The sequence below is a fragment of the Protopterus annectens genome, chromosome 2.part0 (assembly GCF_019279795.1).
Source record: "Protopterus annectens isolate FY-2018-M chromosome 2.part0, PAN1.0, whole genome shotgun sequence".
Lineage (NCBI taxonomy): Eukaryota > Metazoa > Chordata > Ceratodontiformes > Protopteridae > Protopterus > Protopterus annectens.
In genome coordinates this window covers 1,675,878,656-1,675,894,869 of record NC_056728.1, presented here as the reverse complement: position 1 = coordinate 1,675,894,869, position 16,214 = coordinate 1,675,878,656, and positions in this window count along the sequence as shown.

Sequence of the window (16,214 nt, the reverse complement as noted above, 5' to 3'; positions counted from 1 at the left end):
TGGTTTAGTTACTTGTAAACATTGGAGGTGAATGTAGCAGTCCTTGCATTTGGGTCTATTTCTGGGGGATTGTTGGGAATTTTTTTAAAACTCTTCTACAAGCTGATGAAGATTTTCCCTGGAGAAGTCCCAAAAGATGTGCATTGGCTTTAACAGAATCTAGAAAATATTGAGCATATCTATTGTTAGAGGGGTAAGTGATATTTAACCCCTCAATATTGTTAAGGTAATTTTCATGATTTTTGGGGAATACAGATGTGGATCTATAGCGGGCGATGAAGTAGCAGCTACATTTCTTAAGAGTAATGTAGATCTCCTGGAACTTCGTGTCATGCCTGTAGGTATTTTAACATGACATGATAGTGCTTATGACAAATACAGATATTCCCCTGCAATTTTCCAACAGCCTAAAGGCATTACAGGCACTAAACCCTGCTACAGAAGAGGTGTTCTCATTGAACTAAAATCATGCCCAAGTAACTACACATATATGAATGTGTTCAAGTTGTAGGAAGACCTCAAGTTCTGGCATCTTTCTATTAATAATCCTATTGTTCTGGCATATTTCTATTAATATTCCTAACACTGAGTAGTGCAACCATAGTGTTGTCCAAATTTGGATTAAATTTGTTATGTAGAAATGTCCAGTAGGGAAACTCTGCCAAAAAAGATACTCTGGATGCAGAAACATGAATTGTTTATGTGTGTATATAATATGAAGATATATCTTTAAGATGTTCACCTGGGGCTAGTGGTCATATGACCTGCCTTTTTTTGATATTTAAGAAGTATTTCCTGTTTAAAGATTATGTCTGAAGAAGTTTTTAAAGGTTAAAAACGAAAGTTCTTACATCATATTAAACTTGGCTTAAGCATTAGTACGGCTGTGTTGTTGTCCTTCGGGCTCGGCTTTTGCTTTTTGTTTTTTATTCAGTTTTTATTTTGTGGGCTTTTTTGATCTTTTAAAGTGTGTCGTAAGAAGGTTTAGCACATGTTTTATTTACAGCCTCAGTACAGAGTGATATAGAGTAAGGACATCTTAGTTCACAAAAATTAATGCTGTAGTGTCTATTTTTAACTGGTCAGTGGCTATATTTTAATTGTTACAATAATGTTGCATTTGATCAAAAATGGTATAAATGATTCAAGTTGTTTATGGTTCAGGGAGAAAAAAAATATTTTTTAGTCTTCCACGTACATGTGCTCTTTGCAATAAATGCAATTAATTATGCAACTGTGTGGCACAGTGCACTTGACAGGCACAAGTCATTGGCAGTAAACTTTCACTATAGCCTTAGTCTTCTTACAATATCCCCCCTACATGCTACTTGTAATACTAACTTGGTACTGCATGTATCTTGCTATACATATCCAAACGCAGTGTAAATCTTGTCTCATTCTTTCTCTAGGAATCTGTAAGATCACATCATTCACTAAGCAAAATGAAATGACCTATAACATCACTAGTTTGTGTTCAATTAATTTTGCTAATTAAGATCTCCTGACTGTCTGTCTGTACCTTTTCATATTAGGCACAAGTTCCAAATTCCAGAAGAGAACTTTGGTCACGTTGGCACTTTCTTGTTGGCAGGAAATAAATCTTCAGAAGCAGAACTAAAACTTTCAGGAATCCATCTTGAACTGAAAAGGTATTTAAAATATGCACACTAAAATTTTTCCTTTATGCCTCCCTTTACAACAGCCAAATGGAACAAAATGGCACACACAAAAAAACAATATAAAACAAACAGAGAAAAAGTAAATAACCTATCAGAAAATAACTTATTATGCACTACCAGTCCCTCAGTGCTGCCTTAAGCTGCAACCTTTACCACCTAGTTAACCTAAGTAGCATTTTACTGCACCAAGTGACACCTTAGCCCCTCCTCTCAGTATAGCAACCTCCTTACATCAAAATAGGCAAAGGAAAGTAGAGCCAGTTGATTGATTTAGGAGAAGCAGAAGTAAAACCTATATATCTCTATAAATTTATATATATGTATGTATATATGGTGCCCCTTCAAAACATTCAAAACCCATAACATCGAATTTCATAACATCTAAAATGCATAATATGTAGTAGTGTATCATCAAACGTGTAAATGTTATAGTTTAATCTGTTAATCTTGTGGTATCACTATGAGATGTAGTTTTTATTTCTATAGTTATTATTTATATAGTGTAGGAATTTATGCTATTTATATAGTGTTTATTTTGCCACTCTGTATGTGTTTTTAGGCCATACAGGTAAGTGATATAGACAGTATGTGTACATTCTTTATGGTGAGCGTGATACAGTGGGGTTAGGAAATTAACTTTTTCTCACTGTAGTGCGATCTCGGAGTTGGCATATTTAATTTGCGGGGGCTGTGGGGCAGAGAACCCCCCCCCCTACATGGGGGGTGCAGTGGGGCTTGCCACACTGCAGAAATGTAGGTAAAAGTGTGTTTGTTAGTTTGGTGTCGATTTATGTGGAGGGAATGTTATTTTCATGTGATTTGTAGAGTTTGATGTTGTGATGCACATTTTAGGTGTTATGAAATTTGATGTTATAATTTTAGACGTTTTGGGTTTTAGATGTTATGGTTTCAATGTTATGATTTTAGACATTATGGGTTTTATATGTTTTGATGGAGAAATATATATATATATATATATATATATATATATATATATATATATATATATATATATATATATATACATTCACTTTATAATTTTGAAATACTAAAATACAGTATTTCAAAATCATAAAGTCGAATGTCTATAATCCCGACGGCACACAATCGCGAAACACACAATCACGAACATATACAAACCAAACACCAGACAACATATACATAGTTCAACCCACACTACAACAAACAAAACATACACAAACACAAAAACACAAACATACACTACATGTAAGCAGAGGGGCAAGCCCCCATGCCAGCCCCACACCCCCGTACTTATATATACTAATTCTGAGATCGCACAGACACAAAAAGGAAACACACACCCACACATTTCACAGTTCCTCACACACATGCAAACATCACACATATACATACATCCACACATTCAGACACACTCAAACTCCCTCACAAAACCCTTACAAAACACTCACTCATCTTCAATTGCACCTACATCCATACACGCTACACTCCCAACACCGCACGCCACGCATCGTAAGCCATAACCACAAATTCGAGATATTCAAATTCGCGATTATGCACTTTTGCAATTTTCAGTTTTCGACTTTATGATTTCGAAATACTTAAATTTAGTATTTCAGTATTTCAAAATTATAAAGTGAGCCCATATATATATATATATATATATATATATATATATATATATATATAGTTAACCCCTTTTCTGCTTACTAAGTTAACCTAAAATAGTTAAAATTCTCTGTTCAACCCATTTTACACCCTATCACCATCAACTCACCCTGTGTTGCCATGAACACTAGGTACCTTAAGTCAGTGCTCTAACTGGTTAGTACTCACTGACAGCCATTTACCTCTACCTTTCCAACAGTCCACATGTGAGAAGTGAAAATACCTAGTCAAGTTGGAAGATAGCTTCTCATCAAAACATATTCATAAACACCTATGAGCTTGTCAGGGCCCACACCCATCTTGCACCTATATGCAACTCACCTAAAAGCAGGGCTTCTTATGTTGAGGTACTTAAGAAGTCTCTTTCCAAGCCTCAAAAGTCACCAAGAAAAAATCATGACCTTCTTTAGTATACTGAAGTTTCACATATTATGCTTTAGTCACTCCTCATCATGAACTCTTCTTTGGAAACTCATCGCACTGACCGACCCAAGCTCTTAAGATGTCATAGACCAAACAAAACATATGAAAAAGTCCTAATCATAGGTGACTCCATAGGGAGACAAATAGACACTCCATTCATTAGATTTGCCAAAAATAGAGTAGTGGTGAACTGCCTCTCATGTGCCAAGACACAAGTGGGCTAGGGCATGTAAGTCCCTTCAGCCCAGGTATGCCTATGACGTGATGTATACGTGATTATGAACATCCTGAGACTCACATTCTTGGCTTATATGAAGGGGAACATGACAGAACTCTCAGAGTACATATCTAAGACTGGTATGAAACCAGTCTTGAGCAGCATCCTAACCTGACCAAGAAAGCAGCCTTAGTATAAACAAAAGATGACCGACTTCCACAATTGCCTTACTTATTGGTGGCATTCAAAGGGGATCAAATGTGCAGGAGATTGTTGACAATCTTACCTACTTTGCCAGGAATAGCCTGCACCTTTCACCTAAGGGTTTCATATATTGCTCAAGAAATTTTCTATTCCTATAGTACCTTTTTAGGCAATGTAAACCTGCTGTGTCTACCAAACCAGCCAAACCCAGCCAGGACAGTATAAAAGAAGCAATGCTAGAAGCCTAAATAGGAAGCTCTCCTCTTTCAAATCCTTCCTAACCTTAGAAAATATCGAAATATAGTGATAACACATCTTCCCTAGCAGATTTCATACTTATCACTCATTCAGACTCTCTGCTGAGGGTGCCTCTCTGTAATAAGTAGAAGAATGTCCATAGTCCTCTGTAACTCACTCATCTCTAGACTTTTCCAGCTGACAATGATCTTGAATTACCTCACATCCTAGTAACTATAAATAAGACTCCTTATCACATGCTAACCAACTATATAAACTCTATAATGCTCACAGCCCCATGAGGTATGTATAAACAATTTTGAGTCTCTTTCTGTTGAACCTAGGGTATTTCAATGACCCATCTTTTAGCCCTAATACTTAACAGTACTTGAAACAAATATGCCCAACACTACCTAAACATCATCAGTGCAAACTCATTGGCCTGACTGTATGCTCCCCTGTCAGGGGATCAAATGTATTGGACCAACTTAGCACCATTATGCCCTGTGCCTATAATTATAACATCCCTGGTTAGGAATGACCACCTCACAGTGGTTAGCACCATTTGAACTCAACACAAAACAGTCACAAACCCTACCATCTTCACAGATGTTTGCAAGGTGAATTTACTCCAGCTATAGTATGACCTGAGGAGATATGTGAGCTCCATCCCCTTGAGGACCCAAAAGCAAACACTGCCGTTACATTAACAAGGAAGTTCTAATCTCATCTCAATACCTGCATTGAGGCTTCTGACTTAATCTGTAATAAATACAGCATTAATTTTAGTAAGAAACATCTTTTGTGAAAACCTAGCATATGCAAACTTTATAAAAACAGAAAAATAATTATCTACCTTAACAACAAAATGAAAACTCCACACTTCAAAATTAAACTCAAAAAGTTAAAAAAATAATAAGGGAGTACCTGTATAACATGCATGACTTAAAAATATTGCTGTTAAGCAATTCTTTTTTGATAATGACTCCAGAGTACAAAAACTTTTAGCACAATGACTTAGGCAAGAGAAAGTAGAAATGGCCGTTGCCAAACATGGGGAGCCTATAACAAGAAAAATAATGAGAGATCCTATAGAGGTATTAGAGATATTTTAGGACATTTTATGAAAATTTGTATAAAGAAGAAAAATGTGGAAGTCAAGAAAAAGCAAAACTAGAAATATTTATGGAAGATTTAAATGTGCAAAGATTAGAGGTAGATGAGGCTCAACAATTAACAGTTAAGATAGGAGGAGATGAGATAGAAATGGTGATGTATAACCAATATGCAGGAAAGTCTCCAGGAATAGATGGTATTCCTGTGTAAGTTTGGAATCTAGGAGGGAAGAAAGTGTTAAAAATCTGGAAGGTTGTTAATTAGGGGAATATATGAGGGATAGGAAACAAAAATCAAAGTAGAAGGGTTCTGCTCTAATAAGTTGGGTCTAAACAGAGGAATCAGGCAGAGTTGTCCTCTTTTCCCTTTTTTATTTGTATTATATTTGCTACCATTGGCAAAGAAAATTCAAGGATATAATTGATAATGTTTATCAAGAAACTGTGGCTTTATTTTCAGACTATTATGTACTCCACCTCCATGTTCACCCTCCTGAAACAGAGACGTTTGCATTGGTTGGGTCTTACACATAACAGATGGCCAAATACCAAAAGACCTCCTTTTTGGACAGCTGGGGTCTGGAAAGAGGCTGAAAGGGTGCCCCAAACTGTGCTACAAGGACATATGTAAGCATGACCTCAGTGCTCTCTACATCAATGTGAACAACTGGTATTCTCTCGCCTAATACAAGATTGCCTGGAAACAGGAAGTGAAGAAAGCTCTCACTATATATGAAACTACCTTGGCAAGGAGAGCAGAGGATAACAGAGCCCTCAGGAAGATCCATGTCCATGATACCAGACTGACATCTGCCTACTGCTGCCCGGATTGTGAAAAGGACTGCTACTCTCAGATTGGATTCCACAGACACAGAAGATGCTGCTCAAATCACTTCAATAGAGGCACAAACCCATGATTCTTTGGGATTGAAGGATGCCTACTAGTCTATATTAATTTGCATGTCTTAAACCAGCAAAGGACATCTCAGTGTTATGGAACATTCTGAGACCATTTCAAGTTTTTTCAGTTTATAAATTTAGTGAAGATAAAATAAAGGTTATAACTGTAAATTATGTACCCACACATGAATTAGATCCAGCAATACCCATATTAATGGACACATGATATTATGAATTATTTAGGAGTATGGGTTAAAAAGGATTATGTTATGACAGTTAAGAATATGTGGGAAGAGATTAAACAAAAGATAATACAAAAAAAAAATAAGAATCTGGAAGGTCGTCTAGGGATATGGATAGCAGGATACAAGCAGTAAAAATTATGTTTTAGTACTTTAGTTTTATAAAACAGAACAGGCATATTTGTATCGACCAGAGGAGAAGTTGTGGATAGTAATTAATAAAGAGCTGAAGGATTTTATCTGGGAGGGTAAGTGGGATAAGTTGATCCTTTCAATAGAACAAGGTGGTTTAGGATTATTGATTTGAAGGAATATTTTACAGTTACACAGTTAAGGCTGTTATGTCCTATACATAACACAAGCAGGAAGCTACACTTCAAAAGTGGAAAGAGTTGATGAAACAGGGAATAACTTCAAGAAACAAGGAGAGAGTGAGATTTTGAATGCAGAACCTTAAAGAGAATAACACTCATACAGAATATTATTATACCGAATATTATATTAATAAACTAGCAGAATATATTCTAAGAACTAAGCCAACACAGGAATGGAGAAAAGAAATACTGCCGATAGGGATGACTGCAATTGGGGGTACAGAGAATAGGCAAGAGGGGGCTGGAATTGATTGGAGGAAACTGGCAAAGAATCCAAGGTATTGGTAACAGATAATTAGAGATGGATTGGTAATAGAATGGGGAAGAGGCCAAGAAGACACTTGGACTGCAGGGTAGTGGCTGCCTTCCCTATCAGGGACTGATCTCAGAGTATAGGCAAAGAGAAAGGGACAGGGGAATCCAAAGTGAAGGACCTGCTCTGGTAGAGTTTTTACTTGAATCTAGAACAGAAGCTGCTGCTAAAAAAGGGAATAATCAGTAGGGCATATAAAATATTGCATGATAACTATTGGAATCAAATAAAGAAAGTTAGAAAAGACTAAGAAGAGACACTGGATAAACAATTCACAAATAAACAATAGAGAAACATATGTATGACTCCCAAATATGCAACACATTCTAGAAGTTTTAGGATTTTTGTTTGGAAGGGTTTGCATAGGTATTTTTATATTCGAAGCTGATTCCAAAGAATTTTAGTGGGATCAAGTCCTAATTATGGCCCTGGTGATCTGGTTCTGATTACTGGCTTAGACATCTGGGGCACTGGCAAGGAGGGATGGATGTGCCCATACGGGGGGGGGGGCATTCATCTAGGCTTTCCCTGCAGGAAGGCGTGGTCCATAGAAGGGAGTAGCCCCCAGACATAACAGGCAAATATGGGTGGGGGAAATCATGGGGTAGTTCATAAACTCCCAAAGAATGCAGTCAATGGTTGAAAGATGCCCTTAGATTCCACGTTGCCCCCAGCCTTAGAACAGAGATCGTCCAAGGGCTGTAGTCAAAGCACTGGAGTAAGCCAGAAAGAATAAAGTAGTAGGGGAATAATAAAAGCTGATGCCAAGGGCCTTTGCCTGACTATGCTTGCTGATGATTACAAACTTGGAGCCCTTATCAACTCTCCTGGAGCCTCTCATATTCTACAAGACAGGACTAACATATACAAATAAATGGTGCCATGATAATGGTCTCAACCTAAATGCCAAAATATATGGTATATTATCTTTTGGTAAACAGAAGCACCTGTGCTCTTATCACATTAATGGTACCCCACTCAGAGCAGACATAGTTATCAGAGGCTTTGGCATACTTGTTGACAATGAGCTCATAACTGACCATCGTGTATTCACAGTAATTATGAAATCTTTCTGTTTAGCCCAGATGATTACCAAGGGTACTTATTCAGATTCGTCAAAAAAAATAGTTGGGACTGTAATATTTTCTTGTACCAGCTTTTAACATATTTGTAGTAGAGAATAAGCTGGCTCAATACTTCTTTGCTCCATCTAAATATATTGTTGTAGGTTTTAATCAACCTAAAATTAAAACAGCTAGAACATGACAGGTTAGATTTTGTACAAAAACATCATGTTCAACGTAAGTTAAGAATTTACCTATTAAGTATGCATTAATCACTAAAAAGGAAATTGCATTACAGCAGAAAAATGACAGAAAAAAACATCATCAGTTCCAGATATTGGCTCAGGCATGCAACGTAGCAGTGGTCAGTCCAAACAGAAAAAAAACATTTCTTGTCAGTGTCCATAAGTCCATTTGTAGGAGACTCCCCTAGTTTAAGGGTCTTCAATGCTTGATGATTTATTTATTTATTTATTTTACATTTGTTGACTGGAGTCGGACTGGGCTAAAGCCCTTTTTCAGCAGAGTCCCGGGGAGAAAAGCTCCACGTAGTACAAACAAACAATTTCACAATTTAAAGGTGCTTTAAGAAACACTTACAGTAATCCATAATGCTTAATAGTCAACAGTTATCATTGGGAAACAGAGCTACTGTATGTCCTATCCACTATCTCTCTCTGAGGCATACAGAAAAACATGACACACTCTGTTGTACATCCACACCGTCTCCTCTATAGGCTACCGTCTAATTCACTTACAAAGTGAGCTACATCTGTCTGGTACAATTCATGCTACCTCCCAGGAAATTAATCTGCCTTAGTGAGTTGACCAGATTCTGGATTAGCAAGATGCAATGACACAGTCTTTGATTCCTTTTTCTAAGTGCATAGCAGTTTAGCAGTTCTCCAGCAAAGCTCTTTCAGAGTCTGTCTGCCTGTCAGCTGGCAGCTAGCAGGATTCCAAGTGTGACTTTAGAAGGATGCATGACTAAATATCTGAAAATCTGACTACCTGAATCTATATCCTCTTCCAGCAGCAGAGAGGCTTTGGAATTCCAGTTCTGTCTCTGCAGTGGGTTGAGTCCAGCTGTGGACATATGATCCTCTTTCTCCTGTTAGGCGGTGGGTTGAGTCCAGCTGTGGACATATGATTCTCTTTCTCCTGTTAGGCAGTGGGTTGAGTCCAGCTGTGGACATATGATTCTCTTTCTCCTGTTAGGCAGTGGGTTGAGTCCAGCTGTGGACATATGATCCTCTTTCTCCTGTTAGGCGGTGGGTTGAGTCCAGCTGTGGACATATGATTCTCTTTCTCCTGTTAGGCAGTGGGTTGAGTCCAGCTGTGGACATATGATCCTCTTTCTCCTGTTAGGCAGTGGGTTGAGTCCAGCTGTGGACATATGATTCTCTTTCTCCTGTTAGGCGGTGGGTTGAGTCCAGCTGTGGACATATGATCCTCTTTCTCCTGTTAGGCAGTGGGTTGAGTCCAGCTGTGGACATATGATCCTCTTTCTCCTGTTAGGCAGTGGGTTGAGTCCAGCTGTGGACATATGATTCTCTTTCTCCTGTTAGCCTTTGGATCAGTTTGTTTTCTTTCTACAGTTCATTATTTCTTTGACTAAAATATGGCCTGAGAGGAAAAAAAGGTTTGCAGCCATTACTTTCTTTCACATCCTGTGAGTTTTATTACCCCTTTCTGACCTATTGGCACATTAATGTCCAGAGCAAGATAATATTCAGTTTTTATGTATCCATTTTCAAAATATATTCTTGGTGATGGCACCTCTGTGTATATGCTCCTCTTGGCAAGGTGAAAGTCAATCCTCAATGCAAAACCCCCTATTATTTTCTATCTTTATTAATGACCTGTACACAGTCATCCCAACAGCCACCTGCAATCAATATGCAGATGACTCCAATTTGATTTGCTCTGCCACCTCCCCTTTAAGTCTGCAGACTCTATCCCAAAATGTTTTTAATACTGTCGAAAAGTGGCTCTGTAGTCGACATCTCCTATTAAATCCTAACAAAACAAAGCTACTGCTTTTCTCACCCACTCGTAAAGCCTCCGCACCAACCATTACTATAAAATATAACAATGGCACTGTCATTGTCCCAGATCCCTGCACCAAACTCTTAGCTGTAACAGTTGATAATAACCTCAAGTTTGATATGCATATTAATCAAACTAAAGACATGCTGTAGGTGGATTGGATACTATAAACTGGCCCTAGGTGTGAGTGCGTGCTTCTGCCTTCCGTGGAAGGTTGGGCGCCGGCCTGGCAACTCGACACCATAAAACTCCACTGCCAATCATGAGCTGACAGGAGATCTGCTGTGGCGACCCCTAACCGGGAAAATCCAAAAGAAGAAGAAGATTAAAAAAGTTAATAAAAAACTTGGCTCACTATACAAGATCAAACCTTTCTTCACTCCACTAGCTAGGACGGTAATTGCCCGTACACATCTACTTTCAACCCTCCTTTATGCATTCCTTCTCTTCACGAACTTGAGTAAGTCTGACCTTAATAAACTCTCTAGCTGCTTTAATCATATTGCTAGATTTGCCACTGGAGCAGCATACAGAACACACCACTGTCTGAACCTAAAGGATCTAGGGAGGCTAGAATTGCCTATCCAACTTCAGTACAATCAGCTAATAGTAGCACATAAAATTCTATACCAACCTGAAAACACGCCCATACTTACAAACATTATTACCCCTTACAGCAACCTCAAGACACTTCGCTCATCCAACAAATTACTAGTCCAAACCCTCAAAAGCAACAACTCATCTGGAGACTCTCTATATGTCAACTCTGTTGGCAAAATATGGAACTCACTTCCTGCCGAGCTTACTTCAGAATCCTTTCTAACTCAATTAAAAAAAAATCTAAAACAGTACTTTAAAAAACAATGGCTATGTCCTTGCTCTAATCCTTACTAACTCTGGCAATATAAACATGTGCTAAAGCGATCTTTTGGCCACCCCTACATTGCTGCCTAATTGTTACTCTATAACAAATCAGATTTATATATGACAGAATGAATTACTTTTATCCTATGTATTGTATCCATAACAGTGCTTTAACTTGTTTAATGTAACAGTTTTTCTGTATGTACGTATGGAGCTTTTCTCCCCGGGCATCCGCTGTATCCAGTCAGACTATCCTGGTCAACAAATGTAAAATAAAAAATAAATAAATAAATAAAATTTCCAGAAGATAAAATAAAATGTTTGTTTCTTGCCAGGAAAACAAGTTTGAAATTGTTTGCCTTTTAAGCAAAAGCTGGGAAAACAGATCTAATAAAAAGCATGACTTCATGTACTCAGTTTTATTTATTTATTTATTTGTTTATTCCAGTTTGGTGACCGGGGAAGTCCACTGGGCTCGAGAACCCATTTTCAGTGGAGGCCCGGGGAGAAAAGCTCCACAATACAAAGTTACATTACATAGAGAATTACAAGAAAAATATTTGCATTGCAATCAACAGGTAGTATAACAATCAACAGGTAGCATTACAGTCAAAACAGATATCATTCAGTAAAGACAGCAAAACTATTAAACATTTTTCAAGAGAAAGGCAGGCATACAGCATGATGGCTGGAAGTTACTGTTTAGTTACATTTATAATCTAAGTATATGAGAGAAATTAGGAAGGTATGAAGGTTAGCCAGGAGAGAAGGAGGAGAAGAGCTTGGGAGGTATGAGTTGAAGAATGCAGTTACATTTCCTGTGAAGAAACAGGGAAGAATGAAGTTGTGTTTTGAAGGTGTGTGGATTGTCACATGTCCTCAGAGTAGAGGGCAGGGCATTCCATTTTTTGGCTAGGGAAAAGGAGAGTAGAAGCTGACCACCTGGGCGCTTGGGTTTTTGGATGATTATAAGGTTATGATGAGTAGATCTAAGGGGTCTAAGGGGGGGGGGTATATGGTTGTAGGATATTAGATAATGCAGGGCAGCTAGCAGATTGGAATAATAATTTGTGGGCTGTGATGATTTGGAGGAAGTCAAGTTGATTAGGGAGTTCAAGCCAATTTAAAGAGTGTAGGGAGGTGCAGTGATGGGAGGAGGATTTTGCCTTGGTAGCCAATCTGGAGATTTTATTGCAGCACACTTCCAGTTTGAAGGTGAGTGTGGAAGATAGATTGGTAAGCAGAGGAGCGCCATACAAAAAGAGGGGAGGAGATAGGTAGTGGCCAAAACTTGTCTGGTGGAGGGAGTGAGAAAGTGGTTGTTTCTGTAGAGTAGGCCAAGTTTTATGTGGGTTTTCTTGATGTTAAGTTGGATGTGAGTATTGAATTTTAAGTGTTCGTCGATGGTGACCCCCAGGAGTTTGGCAGAGGGAATGACTTCGATAATGGAATTGTTAAGGCTGGTAATTTGAAGTGAGTTTTTATCAATGGGAGTGAATTTTGAGGGAGTGAATAGAAGAATCTTAGTTTTGTTAGCGTTTAGTGAGAAGTGGTTTTGGTGCATCCAGTTTTCAGTAGTTGAGAAGGCAGCTTGAGTTAGAGACTGAAGATCAGATAGGTTAGAGGCACAGCAGAGCAAAGTGGAATCGTCTGCGTATTGGACAATTTTGGTATTGGGTATGGCTTTGTAGAAATCATTAATAAAGATGTTAAATAGCAAAGGGCCTAGAATGGAACTTTGAGGGGTGGGGAGGAAAACGGAGGAGGCCTGGCCCCATTTGACAGCTTGGGACCTGTCAGAAAGATAGCTGGAGAACCAGGAAAGAATTTTTTGGGAGATGTAGAGATTCAATAGATGATTTAATAGATGGGTGTGGGAGATGGTGTCAGTGTTTTTGATACACAATGACACATATGTAAGGAGAATAACAATATTAATACACTGCAATATATGTAGAGAGAATTAATAAATGCAATCAATACAGAATAATAATGGCACTATGCAAACAACATAATGGATTCAACAACAATAACACATAATACTAACAATAATGTTAATGATAATTGTGGCTATTGATATCAGTAATGCATATATTTATTTTTCTTGCCAGTCAAATGATTTTCTCTAAAGATCCAAGGATGTTTTAATACATTCCTCCCTTATGAGGCCCATAACTAAATACATTGCCCTGTTTACCATCTACCTATCCAATTACATTTTCTAGCTTGAAGAACTCCAAGGTTTACTCATCATAAAAATCAATAGCCCGAGTTATCTTGTGCATATCTTATGCAAAACACCTTACAGCCCTATCCCTCTTTTCTATGTCAGACCCCTTAGAGGTAACCACTTCCTGGCTTACAAGGACTCAAATTACCTTGATCTGAGCTGAGCAATCTTCATAGTCCCAAAAAATGCAATGCCATGAAGAGCACATATACAAAAGACCTCAGTCTTCACTGAACCATAAAAAAGAACCTGCTGACATGATAGATACCTCAGTCACAGAGTTCATGTCCTCTATATTGGACTCCCCCACCACATTAAACAAAGTAATTCTCCTCCTTATTGACTACAAATGGTCGACCTGATTAATCATATAGTAATAACCTATGAACCTCGGAGCTTCTGTGTCTTTTGGCCTGTCAGAATGCATTTTCCAGTTTTTACCACTGTTGTATTTAGATCCGCGGTGGTGCAGCAGTAGCATTGTTGCCTCACAGCAAGAGGTTCTCCCGTTCGATTCTCGGCTGGAGTGTGGGGAATGCCTTCTGTGTGGAGTCTGCATGTCCTCCCCGCAGTTGGGTGGGCGTTTGAAAGACATGCATAAATGGGCGTGCCTTCGTTGAAGGTTGAATGTCGAGCTGGCACCTCGGCGTTCATGAAAATCTACTGCCAATCATTAGTGGACTGGAGTTCCGCTGTGGCAACCCCTAACCGGGAAAAGCTGAAAGACAACAACAACCACTGTTGTATTTAGCTTGTGGTAAGAGGTTTTCTCTTTTTGTTTTCTGTCACTGTTAAGTACTCCTGGGCAATGAGATTATTAGCTTAAGAATGAAATATGAATTGCAGTTAATGTGTCATCTCAAAGAGTTGCTCTCTAGTCATTCTAACTAGCCAGATAAATATCTGTATAAAAATTGTAAAACCTTATTAGGAATACAACCAGGCATAGCCTGAATACTTAACAATAGATTTTTGAGACTCTTCCAGAAATATTTTGATTTACTGAGACCAGCACATGTCCATTACAACTGTAATAAATTAGCTAAAACGCAGCTGCGCCTAACTTGCATAATCTGGTTTACAGATAAGACTGTGCATCTCAAAGACCATCTGTTTATTGCTGTAGGGAGCAATAGTTGAAAGTGCATACATTTAGCTGCAGGGGTCGACATTTGAAGAGAGATATGTGCATTTGTAAATGTGAGGAATGCTTGTGGCAATAAAATAAAACCGCATGCAAAGTGGCATGTTGCAGTTATTCTTGGCTTAAAACATTGTTGCAATTATTTCTGAGTAGTTTCCTTTAATTTTTACCACTTATATAGAAAAGCTGTGGCTTGAAGGGATATCTGTGAGGGAAGAGATCTAGAATGCAACATAGTGAGCGGCCCTAACCAAAAATATTGTTAATTGTTTTTAGACATTCAAGGCAGTAAACAGCATTATTTGCATGAGAAGGTTCTTTCTTTCCACAAAGGCTACTATTACTGCCAGCTCTGGGGTTGCTCTGCCAGTCATCCATACTACATTGCAAAGTGACTTTATATAGGACAATGAAGCTCTGTCGCTTTGCCTTGCTTTTAAAAATTGCTCAACTATAGATGATTTCTTCCTGCACTTCCTGACAATGGAATCTCAGTTCATAACAAAACCCATAACAAGTATTTTTTGGTGAGAGTAGTGACCAGTGTGTGACTAGATAAACAGAAAGCCTATCTGTGTATCTGTCATTTGTGATTTATTTATAAGGCTACTTGTATATACAGTAGTGCTATGTATACATCAGAAACACAAATGAACTATATAAAATAAATCTATAATGGTATTTAATGTGATGTACGAATAGATTTGCTAAGGCCCATCAAAACTGAAGTTTCCTGGGGGTCTAATTTGCTAACACTAGCTCTGTTTCTTGCTGAACACTGTTTAGTGGCAGTCAAGTGGCTGCTTGCATAGCTGCACTGGCTGATCCTGTGTTCTGCCCATTTGTTTCATGAGCATTCCTTTGCAAAGTGCTTTATAGACTGGGTTGAGTCCTCTGTTAGCCTTTTTTTCCTGCTGGCTGTGTGGAGAATATTTCTCAACCTAACTTCTGTAGCTCACACATACAACTGTTTGTTCTTTTTTTTTTTTTGACAACTTTTTCATACCACAACTGTTTAAGCCTGCTAATGCTGTCAGGGATGAAGTCAGAACTGTACATTTTTTGCTTGCATCTAATGCTGCTGCCCTCACTACTGACCTATCTTTTAAACAAAGTACTCAACTCTTAACATGTTGCTCCTATGCTGTTTAAAAAGGTGCACTATACTTTCAACTTTTGCCACTTTTAAGTATATCAAGACAATTTTAAAAAAATGTATTCCTAGGACGTTAGCATGTTTTTTACAAATCAAACTAGTGGACAGTAAATTTAATCAGTTCTGTGCCCTTTGAAGCATACATTTTGTGAGACATGCTCAGAAAAACATGTACTCACTTTAGTACACTGAGTATGCCTAGCTACACCCTCGAATGCTGTTGACTACCTGCACTTCTAATGACATTTTGCTAGGATATCCTGCTTACCATGTCTGCACTGTAAATAGCTTAATTCATCTCTGCTGTGTCTGCACTTGCACAGGTGGAGTGATTCCCACTCACAGGACATTAAGCC